The sequence below is a fragment of the Lithobates pipiens genome, unplaced genomic scaffold (assembly GCF_037356315.1).
Source record: "Lithobates pipiens isolate NorthernLeopardFrog02 unplaced genomic scaffold, aLitPip1_a1.2 Scaffold_8, whole genome shotgun sequence".
NCBI classification, from domain to species: Eukaryota; Metazoa; Chordata; class Amphibia; order Anura; family Ranidae; genus Lithobates; species Lithobates pipiens.
Window position 1 is genome coordinate 315,952,718 of NW_027507903.1, and position 14,577 is coordinate 315,967,294.

General features: G+C 40.7%; 1 protein-coding gene across 1 annotated transcript in view; it reads left to right on the forward strand.

Moving 5' to 3' along the window:
- The window catches only part of ERGIC1 (endoplasmic reticulum-golgi intermediate compartment 1), a 148,520-nt gene that overhangs the window by 53,280 nt on the left and 80,663 nt on the right, over positions 1 to 14,577 (forward strand). The window lies entirely within an intron of this gene.

Here is a 14,577-nt window from a genome sequence, read left to right on the forward strand (position 1 = left end):
AAATGTAAAAAAAAAAAAAAAAACACATTTCTTCATCAGTTTAGGCCAATATATATTCTTCATATTATTGGGAAAAAATCTCAATAAGCGTATATTGATTTTTGCAGACCAAACTTATAGGGTCTGCAAACTGAGAAAGAATTATGGCATTTTTTATTTATTTATTATACTAGTAATGGCGGTGATTTGTGATTTTTAGCGGTATTGCGACAGACAGATCGGAGACTTTATTGACACTTTTTTTTGGGGACTATTGGCATTTATACAGCGATCAGTGCTATTAAAAATACACTGATTACTGTGTAGATGTCACTGGCAAGGAAGGGGTTAACATTAGGAGGCGATCAAGGGGGTTAATTGTGTGTTCTAACTGTATTGGGATAGGATTGACAAGGAGAGGAGACCTATCGCTTTTCCTACTTGGTAGGAACAAACGATATGGCTCCTCTCCTCTGACAGCACAGGGATTTGTGTGTTTAGACACACAAATCCCCATTCTGGCACTCGTCTGCCGGCCACAGGCATCGCAGCCGTGCAGTGGGTGCGTGCCCTCTGGTGGCCGAAAAAGGGTAGGATGTACCCATTCGGGATTTCGCCCAGGAGATCCATTGTGCCGCAGTATATCTGCATGACATGGGCAGGAACCGGTTCAAGGACTTATAAAGGCAGAAGGTTTTTGATCTTAATGCATTAAGATCAAAAGCCTTCTGTGTGTAGCAGCCTCCCCAGCACCCCCTAATACTTACCAGAGCGCCCTCTCTCTGCCTCCTGATTGACTGAGACATAGCAACAGCGCCATTGGCTCTGGCGGCTGTCAATCAGTTAATCAGGGGAGAGAGGGAACATGGCTGAACTGCAGCTCCAAGTCTGAATGGACACACGGAGTTGCAGCTCGGCTTGGGTGACCCCATAGCAAGCTGCTTGCTGTGGGGGCACTCGACAGAAGGGCGGAGCTAGGAGCAGTAAAGAGGAACCTGAGAAGAAGAAGATCTGGGCTACTCTGTGCAAAACCACTGCACATAAGAGGTAAGTATAACGTGTTTAAAAAATAATTTACAATCACTTTAACCACTTGCTTACTGGGCACTTAAACCCCCTTTCTGCCCAGACCAATTTTCAGCTTTCAGTGCTGTCACTCTTTCAATGACAATTGTGCGGTCATGCTACAATGTACCCAAATTAAATTTTTATCATTTTTTTTTTTCACACAAATAGAGCTTTCTTTTGGTGGTGTTTTTAACTGCTGCTGGGATTTTTATTTTTTGCTAAATAAAATGAAAAGGACCGTAAAAGTTTGAAAAAAACAAAACAAAACTGTTTCATAGTTATAAAATTTTGAAAACGGGTGATTTTTTTATTTTATTTTCTCCTTCACTGATGTGCGTTGATGAGGCAGCACTGATGGGTGCTGGTAGGTGACACTGATGGGCAGCACTCATGAGACACTGATAGGTGGCACTGGTGAGTACTGATAGGTGGCACAGTGGGCATTAGCGGCAGACACTGGTGGGCGCAAAAAATGCAGCCGTGGCTTTCTGTGTTGGGGACCGTTGTCCCTCTGACAGAAGCCGGTAATCTGCTTATTTTAAAAAAAAATTTCCCTTACGCTGATAGCGTGAGTGAACAAAAAATACTGATTTGCCAATCTTCTGTTTGCATCACGCGATCAGCCGTCATTGGCAGACTCACTGATCGCAGAGCACGCCCTGCAGGGACGCACAGACATTGCTTGCTCGAGAGGACGTCAATGGACACCCTCCTGGCAATTAAGGCCCATGCTGTAGCCAGCTTTCTGCTATAGCGCGGGTGGCAAGTAGCTAAATAATAGTAATTTTGAGCCATATCAACTGAGACTAATCATTTACCAAGTTATTTCATGTAGCAAGTTTAAACATGACTGGTTACTGGGAACACTGTTTTCATCTCAGATACTTTAATAAATAACACTAAATGGGTTAAATTACATTTTTTGCCAGCATATGCATTGCTTGTGTCCTCTTACAAAAAAAATAGTAAGGAGGAAGGAGGACTCCCCTGCACTGCAAGGGTTAAATGCTTGGGTTTTTGTCCAGGTGAACATAAAACAAAGTGGTTTTATTTGGCTTATCCTTGGCAGCCTACACTTTCCTCTTCCTTCTGACGCTCGGGGTTGTGGGTCCAGTGTCTTCGCTTCCAATATGCAGGACTTCTGGTCCTGCATTGTACATGACATCAGAGTGCCTGAACCTGACAGTGCCAAAGAATCGTGGCTTTGGGGGACAGGTCACATGGAGCAGGGCAGGTCTGAGGGTGCAAAGTAAGTTGAGTAAAAGGGCTTTTAAATGATACTTTGGACAAAAAAAAAAGCGTTTTCGGTGCAACATCAAGGGTTACTTCCATGGATTTTCCCTGAAGTTCAGTTTTGTCTAATGGATGTAGTCCTGCCTGTCTGGGTGCCCTTCAGAGAGAACTACGTGCAGTCTGGTCATTTTTGTAAACCAATTCGTTTTAGTGAGTTGTTAAAGTGTTATTACACCCAAAAGCAAATATTTTATTATATTGTAATTTACCACTTCTTAGGTGTAATGGCTTCATTAGATTAGATTTTTTTAGACTTTCTATGTTTACCTAGTGCTGCCAGTAAGTCTGTTTTTCAGCAGAACAAGCTCTCCTAAAATTTTATCAGGTGGAAGAACCGATAAACAAATCATTTACCACTGACAGGGACACTTACAATGGCCCACTTTATTCATTTAAAACCTTTATCTCAAAAAGGAAAAAAAGGATTGTTGACTGACTGCAGTGTTAGCTTGGGTTTGGCTTCAATTGGTGTGTCTAAATCTGCTAGTACATCTAACACTCCCGTCCCCCAGACTGACTATGCTGTTGTATGCCTGCATGCAGAGTGAGGGGCACTCTAATACAGCAGGCAGATCACAGGTGAAAACGGGAAAAAAACAAAACAAAAAATACAGTAAAAATATGTTTACAGAAAATAATTTGTAAGGGTGTCTCTATTGTGATGAGCTCAGCTCTTATGCTTTATAAACGTTAGAAGAACCGCTAATGTTTGCCACTTGGGAAGTGTCAAGTATTGCTAAAAGGACCTTGCGTAGTGACACACAGCAGATTGTTGGCATTCTGATAAACAAGACTGATCCTTACAAAATCTGCTGGGAGGAAAAGACGTAATGAAGTAAAGCTGTTTTACCCAGAGAGTGATCAGTTCATGTCCCTCCTGCTATTCTGTCTACTGCCTCTCTGATGACCACCTGCTCTGACAGTCTGCTCAGTCCACTACTTAAGACATTTAAAGAGCACTGATCCATGGGACAGCTTTATTGCAAATAAACTCCACATAGCAAGCAGCTGTTGAACAACTAGCAAGCAGGATGGATTGTATTCTTTCCATATCCAGTGCTAGTTTGTAATGCTGAAGGAATACGGGATCCAGCGCTTGGTGTTAATTGTGGCAGTATGCCTTTACGCATTCAGTGTATGCATTGTATAGGTTTTCCCTCCTCCTGCTGTTATGTATTTTAGAATCGTACACCATACAATATTTTTTTTTACTTTATTTTTGTTCCCAAAGCAAAACTGTACTCTCTCAATCAACATTGACTATTCTTAATGCTGTTAGCATTAGTAAATAGAAGAAAAGTAGAACATATTATTTTTTTTTTTTTATACATTTCTTCAGTTACTTCCAGATTCTTCAGGAAGGGAGGGTGGGTTTTCTAAGCATACCGTCCTGCCTGCATGCCTGAGTTAAGGGCAGATAGATTCCAGGAAGTAAATACTGAATGAATTATCTGCCGTTACGAAAGATGGCCACAGCAAGAAATGCTAGGAGGTGTTTCTCAATGTGATTTCTCTGCAAAATAAAGCACGAAGACATGGATGGCGGGGGGGTATCCTTTGACAATTAAGAAGTCCAAAGCTACCTGGGAACCATGGGCCTCTTATTGTAATATCTCTTTGCCTGGGTATACCACCCTGAGCTCTGGACAAACCTGGATTTCTACCCTTTCTCCTTTCTCTCCCTTCCTTTTATCTTCTGTTTGGGACACCCTGTTTCCACTCTCCTGCCTCCTCAAGCAGGGGCTCTTACAACCCCCATGTATGAAGCAGAAAAGGACCTAATCAGGCTAGCAGGATATGTTTACTACAGCGGCTGTATTTTCTGACCACCTCCTGGGTCAGAAGCACATTAAACAAAATGCAGCGACGCACTAGCTATGCTACCCTGTCAGCCCACTGCTGGACAGGGGGTGGGGTGGGCACGATACCTTGGGAGGGCTGGGTATTTCCACATAGTTCCCAAAGGGGTGGGGTGCTGTGAACCTCCCAGGTCGAGTGGCATACCCCCTCTCCAGATCCCCAGGTATTGCTGCAGCCTGGGGCTCTGATACTGGGCAGCAAGGCTCGATAAGCTGACTCCCCAGGAAACATGGTCACAACTCTGCAGAACTGTAGGGTCTACACTACACAGTTCTGAGTTATCTGCTAGCCTAGGACACACAACTAGTGATGGATATCCAACAACTTAGGATGGTTCTTATGTTTTATGTGATACTGCTTTGCCTCTCTTATTACAGGACTGTATGGTCTGACGATAAGACTGATACTGTCTTTTAATGCTCATTTCCCTTGTTTGTTAAAACCCAATAAACACTTTGAAAACAAAAATGAATTAAATAGCGTTTTCAGTTTGTGGTTTCAGATGTAGTATAGTTCCACTTTAAACTGACAACGCGATAGAACACTTTGTTTTTTTCTTTTGTTTTTTTTTCTTTTTCTCCTGTGTCCCTTTTTGTTTTATTGAAACCCCACTACAAGATTGTAAAATCTCTCCTATTTGGACTAAGATCTAAATTTGGAATACAAAAAAATGGGGGTGGAGCAGGTAGGTTTTTCGGTACCATCATAAGACATTATAACATATTTTAAAAACAAATGAAGTTTCAGAAAGTAGTAAAATCGTGCTTAGGATGATAAATAAAGGTTACAGACCCCCTTAAAAGTACCCAAATGAGAGCCCTAACATCAATAAAAATGTAAAGACAGGGATAGTGGAGCTACCTGCAGATTGAAGAGCAATCTCTAGCAGTTCACTTTTTAAAGGCTGTAAGAACCTCCTCATGCAATATAATTGCGAAAAAAATATATAAATGTGAGAAAGAAAGAGAATAATAAATCCCAGCACTGGGATAACCGCCTGTAGGGATGACATAAAAATATTAAATATTAATTATAATGTAGATATATATAATAATATATTTTTTTATAATTATCTTTGGGATTTACTCAGTTTTTACCATTGTTGGCTTAGCACCAGGTACCAGACCACTCTGAGGGTATAACCCCCTGTGGTATCCGTGAGGGCTCGGTTTTATGAGGAGGTCTTTTGATACTTCATTGACCTTACAGGATACAGGTGGTTATCCCAGTGCTGGGATTTATCTTTCTCACATTTTTATATATATATATATATATATATATATATATATATATATATATATATATATATATATATATATATATATATATATATATATATATATATATATATATATATATATATATATAATATTTTTTTTTTTTTCACAATTGTATTGCATGAGGAGGTCCTTACAGCCTTTAAAGAGTGAACTGCTAGCTCACTCTTCAATCTACAGGTAACGCCACTACCCCTGTCTTTACAAATGAAGTCTATTTCACATAAAGTCAACATTGCAGCATAAAATTAAGTTCAAGATACATGGCAAGTTCCTCTAGGCGGTCATTACACCTCTATTGGGAGCTCACTTAAACCTAAGGATACCTCCCAGGGGTCATTTGATCATATGGATATGCAAACTCTCAATATGTTTCATGGTTACCCGCTTCTTCAGGAGAGGAAACAAAACAAGGAAGAGGACCATACACTAGGAATAATAAGAGACATGAGTACAAAAAATAATACGACAAAATCAATAGCAATTATCTCATATATCCTACAGTTGTTAAAGACATTGATATGAAGGATCTTTACCTCAAAGGCTGAATTGTGGTCCGCAAACAAGAGGCATCATCAAGGTCACCATCCCTGGACGAGCATGGGAGCATATCCAAAGGGCCCCAGCAGGTGCTATGCAATATAGGTTTGTAAGCTTACATAGTGATAAAAACGTATCAGTCACCATTTTTAGTATGCAAATCTAGAATACATACCATTATGATGTTTCCATCAAGCAAACTATGTTAAGCGTGTGTATATATAATATTGTTGCCATCTAGCACTTTTATACTATATATGCCTAGAACAGAAACTCTTAATTTCAAGCTCAATGGGTATATTCATCGTTAAAATTTTAAGGGACTCCCGATCCTCCAAATCCGGCTGATGGCTTTGCATTAAATTCCCCACCCCTACTTAGGTGCCCTTTTAGATAAATGGCACCAAGGCCTGCACTCATGGTTTGGTTGCTGTAGCATTATCAAGATGAGTATCCTACCAAAATTCCTATATCTCTTCCAGACATTACCTATTCATAGCCTCTTAGCCTTCTTTTGTCAAGTCAACTTTTCACTAGGTTTATATGGGCTCATAAACGACCTAAGCTTTGTAGACGCCTGTTGACATTGCCTAAACATCACGGTGGAGTAGCAGCCCCGGATGCATTCATTTAATACTACCAGGCTGCTCAGCATTACAGCTTCATAATTTTCTCTGAACCTTAGGACCCCCTGTGAATTTTGGTCGTCAGCTGACAATGTTTGACTCTCTTTGCACAGACGGTGCACCCCTTTCCCGTGCCTTCTATCAGATTACTCACTATTGATCTCCCCCCAAGGGAGGACTTTATTATACCTGGCCTTAGTAAATGGGGAGGGACCTTGATAGGACCTTTACGCCCGATCAACGCTGAAACATCATACAGTGAGGGGAAAAACATATTTGATCCCTGCTGATTTTGTATGTTTGCCCACCGACAAAAAAATTATCAGTCTATAATTTTAATGGTAGGTTTATTTTAACAGTGCGAGACAGGATGGCAACAAATATATCCAGGAAAAACTCCTTTCAAAATGTTATAAATTGATTTGCATTTTAATGAGTGATATAAGTATTTGATACCCCATCAATCAGCAAGATTTCTGGCTCACAAGTCTCTTCTATACGGGTAACAAGCTGAGATTAGAAGCACTCTCTTAACCACTTAACGACCGGCGCATGCCATTGTACGTCATCACAATGGCATGTACAGGCACAAGCACGTACATGTACGTGCTTGCCTTCCAGCGGGTGGGGGGTCCGATTGGACCCCCTCCCGCTGGATGCGGTGGTCCGTTTTCGCTTCAGGAGCGATCCGGGATGAGGGGATGGCCGTTGGTTTCTGGCCATCCCCTCTCGATCGCTCCTGGCGAATGAGAAGCTTCCTCCCACTGTGTATTGTATACACAGGCAGGGAGGAAGTGATGTCATTCTCCTCGGGGCGGTCTTTTAGACCAGACTACGAGGAGAAGACTAAAAGTAAGTGCACCAAACACTACACTGACACTAACTAACACACAGGCACACAACCCCCCCCCCCCAGTCACCGTGTCACTGATTGCAGTGATCATTTATTTACTGATCACTGCATTCAGTGTCAGTTGTAAAAGTAAAAAGTGTCAGGGCAGTTAGTGTTAGGTCCAGGGTAGCCCCCTACCACCCCCCAATAAAGATTTAACCCCCTGATTGCCCCTAGTTAACCCTTTCACCCCCTTTTGCCAGTGTCACTAAGCGATCATTTTTCTGATCGCTGCATTAGTGTCACTAGTGTCGCTAGGTAGCTAGTTATTTTTTTAGGTTCACCGCCAGGTTTTTATAGCGCTAGGTACCCCCATATACTACCCAATAATGGTTTTAACCCCCTGATTGCCCCTAGTTAACCCTTTCACCAGCGATCACCGTATAAGTGTCACTGGTGACGCTGGTTAGCCAGTTATTTAGGTTCCCCGTCAGGTTTTTATATAGCGCCAGGGACCCCCATATACTACCTAATAAAAATTTGAACCCCCTAGTTAACCCTTTCACCAGTGATCACCGTATAAGTGTTACGGGTGACTCTGGTTAGTTTGCTTTTTATAGCATCAGGGCACCCACCATTTATTACCCAATAAAGGTTTAACCCCCTGATCACCTGGCGGGTGATATCAATTAGGTTTTAGGGTCAGGGTCTGAGTCGCCCCAGGCAGCGCTAGGCTAGTGCCAGTACCGCTAACATCCACGCGCAAAGCATACACCTCCTGTAGTGGTATAGAATCTAAACAGATCAATATCTGATCAGATCTATACTAGCGTCCCCAGCAGTTTAGGGTTCCAAAAAAACGCATTGTTAGCGGGATCAGCCCAGATACCTGCTGGCACCTGCGTTTTGCCCCTCCGCCCAGCCCACCCAAGTGCAGTATCAATTGATCACTGTCACTTACAAAACACTAAACACATAACTGCAGCGTTTGCAGAGTCAGGCCTGATCCCTGCGATCGCTAACAGTTTTTTTTAATAGCGTTTTATATTTAAATCCGGAAGGCAGTGCTTGGTTTTCGGGGTCCCGTACGTGGCTAGGCTCCCAAAAAGTCCCCTACATGTGGTATCCCCGTACTCAGGAGAAGCAGCAGAATTTATTTTGGGGTGTAATTTGACTTATGCCCATAGCATGTGTGAGCAATATATCATTTAGTGACAACTTTGTGCAAAAAAAAAAAGAAATTGTAATATTCCTGCAACTTGTGGCAAAATATAAAATATTTCATGGACTCAACATGCCTCTCAGTAAATAGCTTGGGATGTCTACTTTCCAAAATGGGGTAATTTGGGGGGGTTTGTATTTGGCATTTTATGGCCTTCGAAACTGTGATAGGTAGTGAGGAGTGAAATCAAAAATTTGCACCCTCAGAAACCCTGAAGGCAGTAATTGGATTTTGGGGTGCCGCACGCAGCTAGACTCCCAAAAAGTCCCACATATGTGGTATCCCCGTACTCAGGAGAAGCAGCAGAATATATTTTGGGGTGCAATTCCACATATAACTATGGCATGTGTGAGCAATATATCATTTAGTGACAACTTTTTGTAAACTTTTTTTTTTTTTTGTGTCATTCAATCACTTGGGACAAAAAAAATATTCAATGGGCTCAACATGCCCCTCAGCAATTTCCTTGGGGTGTCTACTTTCCAAAATGGGGTCATTTGGGGGGGGGGGGGGGGGGGTTGTACTGCCCTGCCATTTTAGCACCTCAACAAATGAGATAGGCAGTCATAAATTAAAAGCTGTGTAAATTCCAGAAAATGTACTCTAGTTTGTAGACGCTATAACTTTTGCGCAAACCAATAAATATACGCTTATTGACATTTTTTTTTACTAAAGACATGTGGCTGAATAAATTTTGCCCTAAATGTATGACTAAAATTTAGTTTATTCGATTTTTCTTATAACAAAAAGTAGAAAATATCTTTTTTTTCTCAAAATTTTCGGTCTTTTTCCATTTATATCGCAAAAAATAAAAATCGCAGAGGCAATCAAATACCATCAAAAGAAAGCTCTATTTGTGGGAAGAAAAGGACGCAAATTTTGTTTGGGTACAACATTGCATGACCGCGCAATTACCAGTTAAAGCAGTGCAGTGCAAAATTGTAAAAAGACCTCTGGTCCTTAGGCTGAAAATTGGTCCGGGGCTAAAGTGGTTAAAAAGAGTGCTCCTAATGTCGGTTTGTTACCTGTATAAAAGACACCTGTCCACAGAATCGGTCAATCAGATTCCAATCACTCCACCATGGCCAAAACCAAAGAGCTGTTCAAGGATGTCGGGGTCAAGATTGTAGACCTACACAGAGCTGGAATGGGCTACAAGACCATCGCCAAGCAGCTTGGTGAGAGGGTGACAACAGTTGGTGTGATTATTTGCAAATGGAAGAAACGCAAAATACCTGTCAATCTCCCTCGGTCTGGGGCTCCATGCAAGATTTCACCTCGTGGAGTTTCAATGACCATGAGAACGATGAGGAACCAGAACTATACAGGAGAATCTTGTCAATGGGAAAGTCTGACCTCTGATTGCCAACAAGGGTTTTGCCACCAACTACTAAGTCATGTTTTGTCAAAAATGTATTTCACTCATTAAAATGCAAATCAATTTATAACTTTTTTTTTAAATGCATTTTTCTGTATTTTCTTGTTCTGTCTCTCACTGTTAAAATAAACCTACCATTAAAATTATAGACTGATAATTTTTGTCAGTGGGCAAATGTACAAAATCAGCAGGGGAGCAAATACTTTTTTTTTTTTCCCCTCACTGTACATGTTCCCCTGAAGTACTCTGTATGCACTAATTTTCAGGAAACCAATTACAAATTACTCACGCGTTGGTATTGGACACCGGCGGTTTTGTGAAAATGCTTCTCAGGTGCTTCAATTTGTTGCTGGAGATGCCAAGAGGAACAGGGGACACGATTTCACACTTTTTGGTCTTTTTCAAAACTAAAACCATATTGGTCGGAGGTGAAGATTACTCAACAATTTACGGATTTTCCGTTGCTTGAGGATCCTTTCTTTTTTCTACTCCATTGCTCTGAAATTCCTCTTGAAACATAAAAGGAAATCAATCCTTTGTCGCATGCTTAACATGCCAAAGCTTGTATTGCATTGTGCTGGAAGGATGCCAACCCTCCCTCCATTGCCATGTGGCTTAATAAAGTTAGGAACATTAAAGCCTCGTATCCACAATCGTATGTTCTGCAGACAAAACTGTGGACTTTTATCCGGAGGGTGCTTGGCCACAAACTTGTCTTGCATACAAGCGGCACACAATTTTCGGCCAACAAACACGAATGTAGTGACTTACTACGTGTTTTTTCAGCTCTTTAGCGCCACCCTGTGGGCTACTTCTGCTAATTTCGTGTTAGTAGACGTTTGGAAAATGTGTTGATTCGTACTTTTCATTTTTGTGCTTTTCAGTTTATTTCTGAATGGCCGTTTGTCAACTAGGCATGTTGCGGAATTGGAGGCCATAACATGTTGTTTATTATTGGCTTTGGCCAGTCTAAAAACAGGAAGAGGAGGATTTCTTGGACCAGAAATTGGTCGCTTTATTAATTGTGACCAATTTTGTCATATGCCTTTGCTGCGGGAGCTCCAGGAAAATGCTCCAGATGATTTTTGGAATTCTCTGGATGACGGACCCCTGCTTTCACTCGAAAAAAAAGTCTTTGAAAATTTGTTTGCAATAACTCCATCAGTATCACCAGCAAAGCAGCTTCATTATTATGGCATTAAAGAAGAAGAGAATGTGCGCTGCATTTGGAGATTTCATAATTTGGCACGTCACAAATGTGTTAATTCTCCATTACGGGTGCTAGTTTAGAAGACTGATTGCTTCTGGCTCGTCCTTGCTTCCGAGCATGCTTGTTTGTACTTTGGACTTTTGTCCGACGGACTTGTGTACGCACGCTCGGAAAATCCAACAACAGACATTTGTCCAGAAAATTTTAAAGCCTGCCATCCAACATTTGTCCACAGAAAATCTGACAACAGCTGTCCGATGGAGCATACACACGGTCGGATTTTCCACCAACAGATCCTGTCGTCACACAATTCCCATCGGAAAATCCGATCATGTGTATGAGGCTTTACACTCCAGAAGACCTGATGCTTTTTGCCCAAAACTGGAGAGAGCAATATAAAAAAACATGGTCATATTGGAACATGTTTGTCTATTAGGATGAGGGCAAGGCTCCCTTTTAAAACTGTTCTGGAGATGGAGGTCTTCCTGCTGTGACACAACCTTAACACTCCCACTAACACACCACCCCCCTCCCTTTTATTTATTTTTCTATCTCACCCACTTTCCTCCCCGTCCCCATATGCTTCCCATCTTTCAGGTGCTTGTAGACATCCTTTCTTTTTTTATTTTCACTGTTTTTCCTCTTCCTTCTTTCACGAATGGGAAGTATCCATCCAATTTGAGCTGTGTTTTTATCTACTTTTTGTTATTTCCGTGATCTTAGAGTTTTCATTTACCTGCTCATGGCGTCTGACATTTCCTGTGCCCCTCAATATGTGGAAATGATATCCATGTTTGTTTTGTGTGAGATACCGCTCTGACTTTCTATTGTTCTGCTCTGATGGATGCCTTATTTTGATAAATAAAGAATTTTGAAAAATAATAAATAAAAAATGATCGGCCATGGTGTCAGATACAGCTGTTAGTAACTGATAAGCATGCAGCACAGAGGTAAAGCATGCAAGACCATTTTTTAATACATGGGTTCCCTGACACTTGAAAATTATTTCAAGGTTGAGAAAAGATGTATAAAACATTTTTAATTCATACTATTTATTATAGGTATTTTAAAGAACCAACTATTTATGTACATATGCTTTTATGTATATCATACATTGCCATTGCTTAGAAAAGAGCATATACAGCTATGAGGGTAATGTAAAACTGCACAACCCATTTGTCCATGTAGTGCTAAAACCTGTCCCCGCCATCTGTTAGGTTAGTCTCAAAACTAGAGTATGCCAGCTGAAGCATAAATGTACCAAAAACAAACCTTACAATTTAGTGTTGTGACTTAATATGTCTAATATGCTGGAAATACCCTTTAAATGATGGTTAGACAATGATCTCCATTGAGAAAAATAAAATAAAAAATCATACATCAGATGTTTTTAACCTACAAAGTAAATCTAGTATGATTGTAACAAGCGCTGTAACACACAAGTGGTATTATATCGTCACGTGCAGTGGGTTATTGTATATAAATTTCCTACTTTTTATTTTATTTTTTATACTTTTTATCAGTGACTTGCTATAATGGTTTAAATCCCATCCATTGCTCATTTTGTTAACCTAGTTACCTGGCATATCAGAATGACCTGAATAAACAGCTGTCAAATGTATAAGGGGGGCGCATAAAACAAACGCTTGATCTGAGCTGTTCATGACATCTACCTGTTTTTATCTAATCTAGCTACTTGGCTATGTTTGTCTGTATCCCATTATGCCTTTTAATGGTATCCACTTTGGAGTATGACTCATTGAATTTTTTTTCTCGTGGGAAATCCTTTTTTTTATTTATTATTATTTATTTATTTTTTGGCTATGTGTCCCATTGTTTCAGTTTCACCTCATTTCTTGTCTCAAAGCCAAAGCAGGAAGTGAGAGGAAATCCCTCCAAAGTAAGGGAATACCGGATTGTTACCAGAATTGGTTCCTCATTGGAGGATGTCCCCTCTATTCCTGTTCTGCTGACACCTCCAAAATTTTTGGTATTTTCTTTCACTGTCAGTGATTGTAAACAGAACAAATATAGAGGGTGAATTTCCCTAATGAGGCTAAAACCACATTAGGAACTCGACATGTGTTGTAATCCTTTTCTGCTCTGCTCAAAATTTAAACTTAAGTGTTTGCAAAGTCTTAAGTGCCTTTTTTTTTTTTTTCTTAAAATTACATAGGTCTACTTACCTACTGTCCGTAATGTTATTGCACAGAACGGCCCTGAACCTCCTCCTCTAGGGTCCCAATCAAGTACCTTGGGCTTAGAAGATTCATTTTTTTTTTCCAATGTGAATATCCTGTCAAGGATGTGATGCTCAAGATTGTATCGCTCTAGCAAATTATCCCTCAATACCCTACATTGCCACAGGACTGCTATGCAATGGCCTCCACCTTCTAACGAATTGAGTCTGCATGGTACAGTGAGAGTGAATTGATCACTGTGTGTGTGATTTTTTTATATATATATATATATATATATATATATATATATATATATATATATATATATATATATATTCAAAAGTGAGTACACCCCTCACATTTTTTGTAAGAAGATAATTTATTATATCTTTTCATGTGACCACAAGAAGAAATTACTTTGCTACAATGTAAAGTAGTGAGTGTATAACAGAGTAAATTTGCTATCCCCTCAAAATAACTCAACATGTCTAAATGTCTAAACCGCTGGCAACAAACGTGAGTAGACCCCCTAAGTGGAAATGTCCAAATTGGGTCCAATTGCCCATTTTTTTTTCTCCCCTGTGTCATGTGACTTGTTAGCGTTACAAGGTCTCAGGTGTGAATGGAGAGCGGGTGTGTTAAATTTGGTGTTATTGCTCTCGCTTTCTCATACTGGTCACTAGAAGTTCAACATGGCATCTCCTGGCAAAGAACTCTGAGGATCTGAAAAAAATAATTATTGCTCTACATAAAGATGGCCTAGGCTATAAGAAGATTGTCGGAACCCTGAAACTGAGCTGCAGCACGTTGGCCGAGACCATACAGTGGTTTAACAGGACAGGTTCCACTTAGACCAGGCCTTCCCATGGTCAACCAAAGAAGCTGAGTGCACGTGCTCAACGTCGTATCCAGAGGTTGTCTTTGGGAAATAGACGTATGAGTGCTGCCAGCATTGCTGAAGAGGTTGAAGGGGTGGGGGGGTCAGCCTGTCAGTGCTCACACCATAAGCCGCACAATGCATCAAATTGGTCTGCATGGCTGTCGTCCCAGAAGGAAGCCTCTTCTAAAGATGCAAAAGAGAGCCCACAAACTGTTTGCTGAAGACAAGCAGA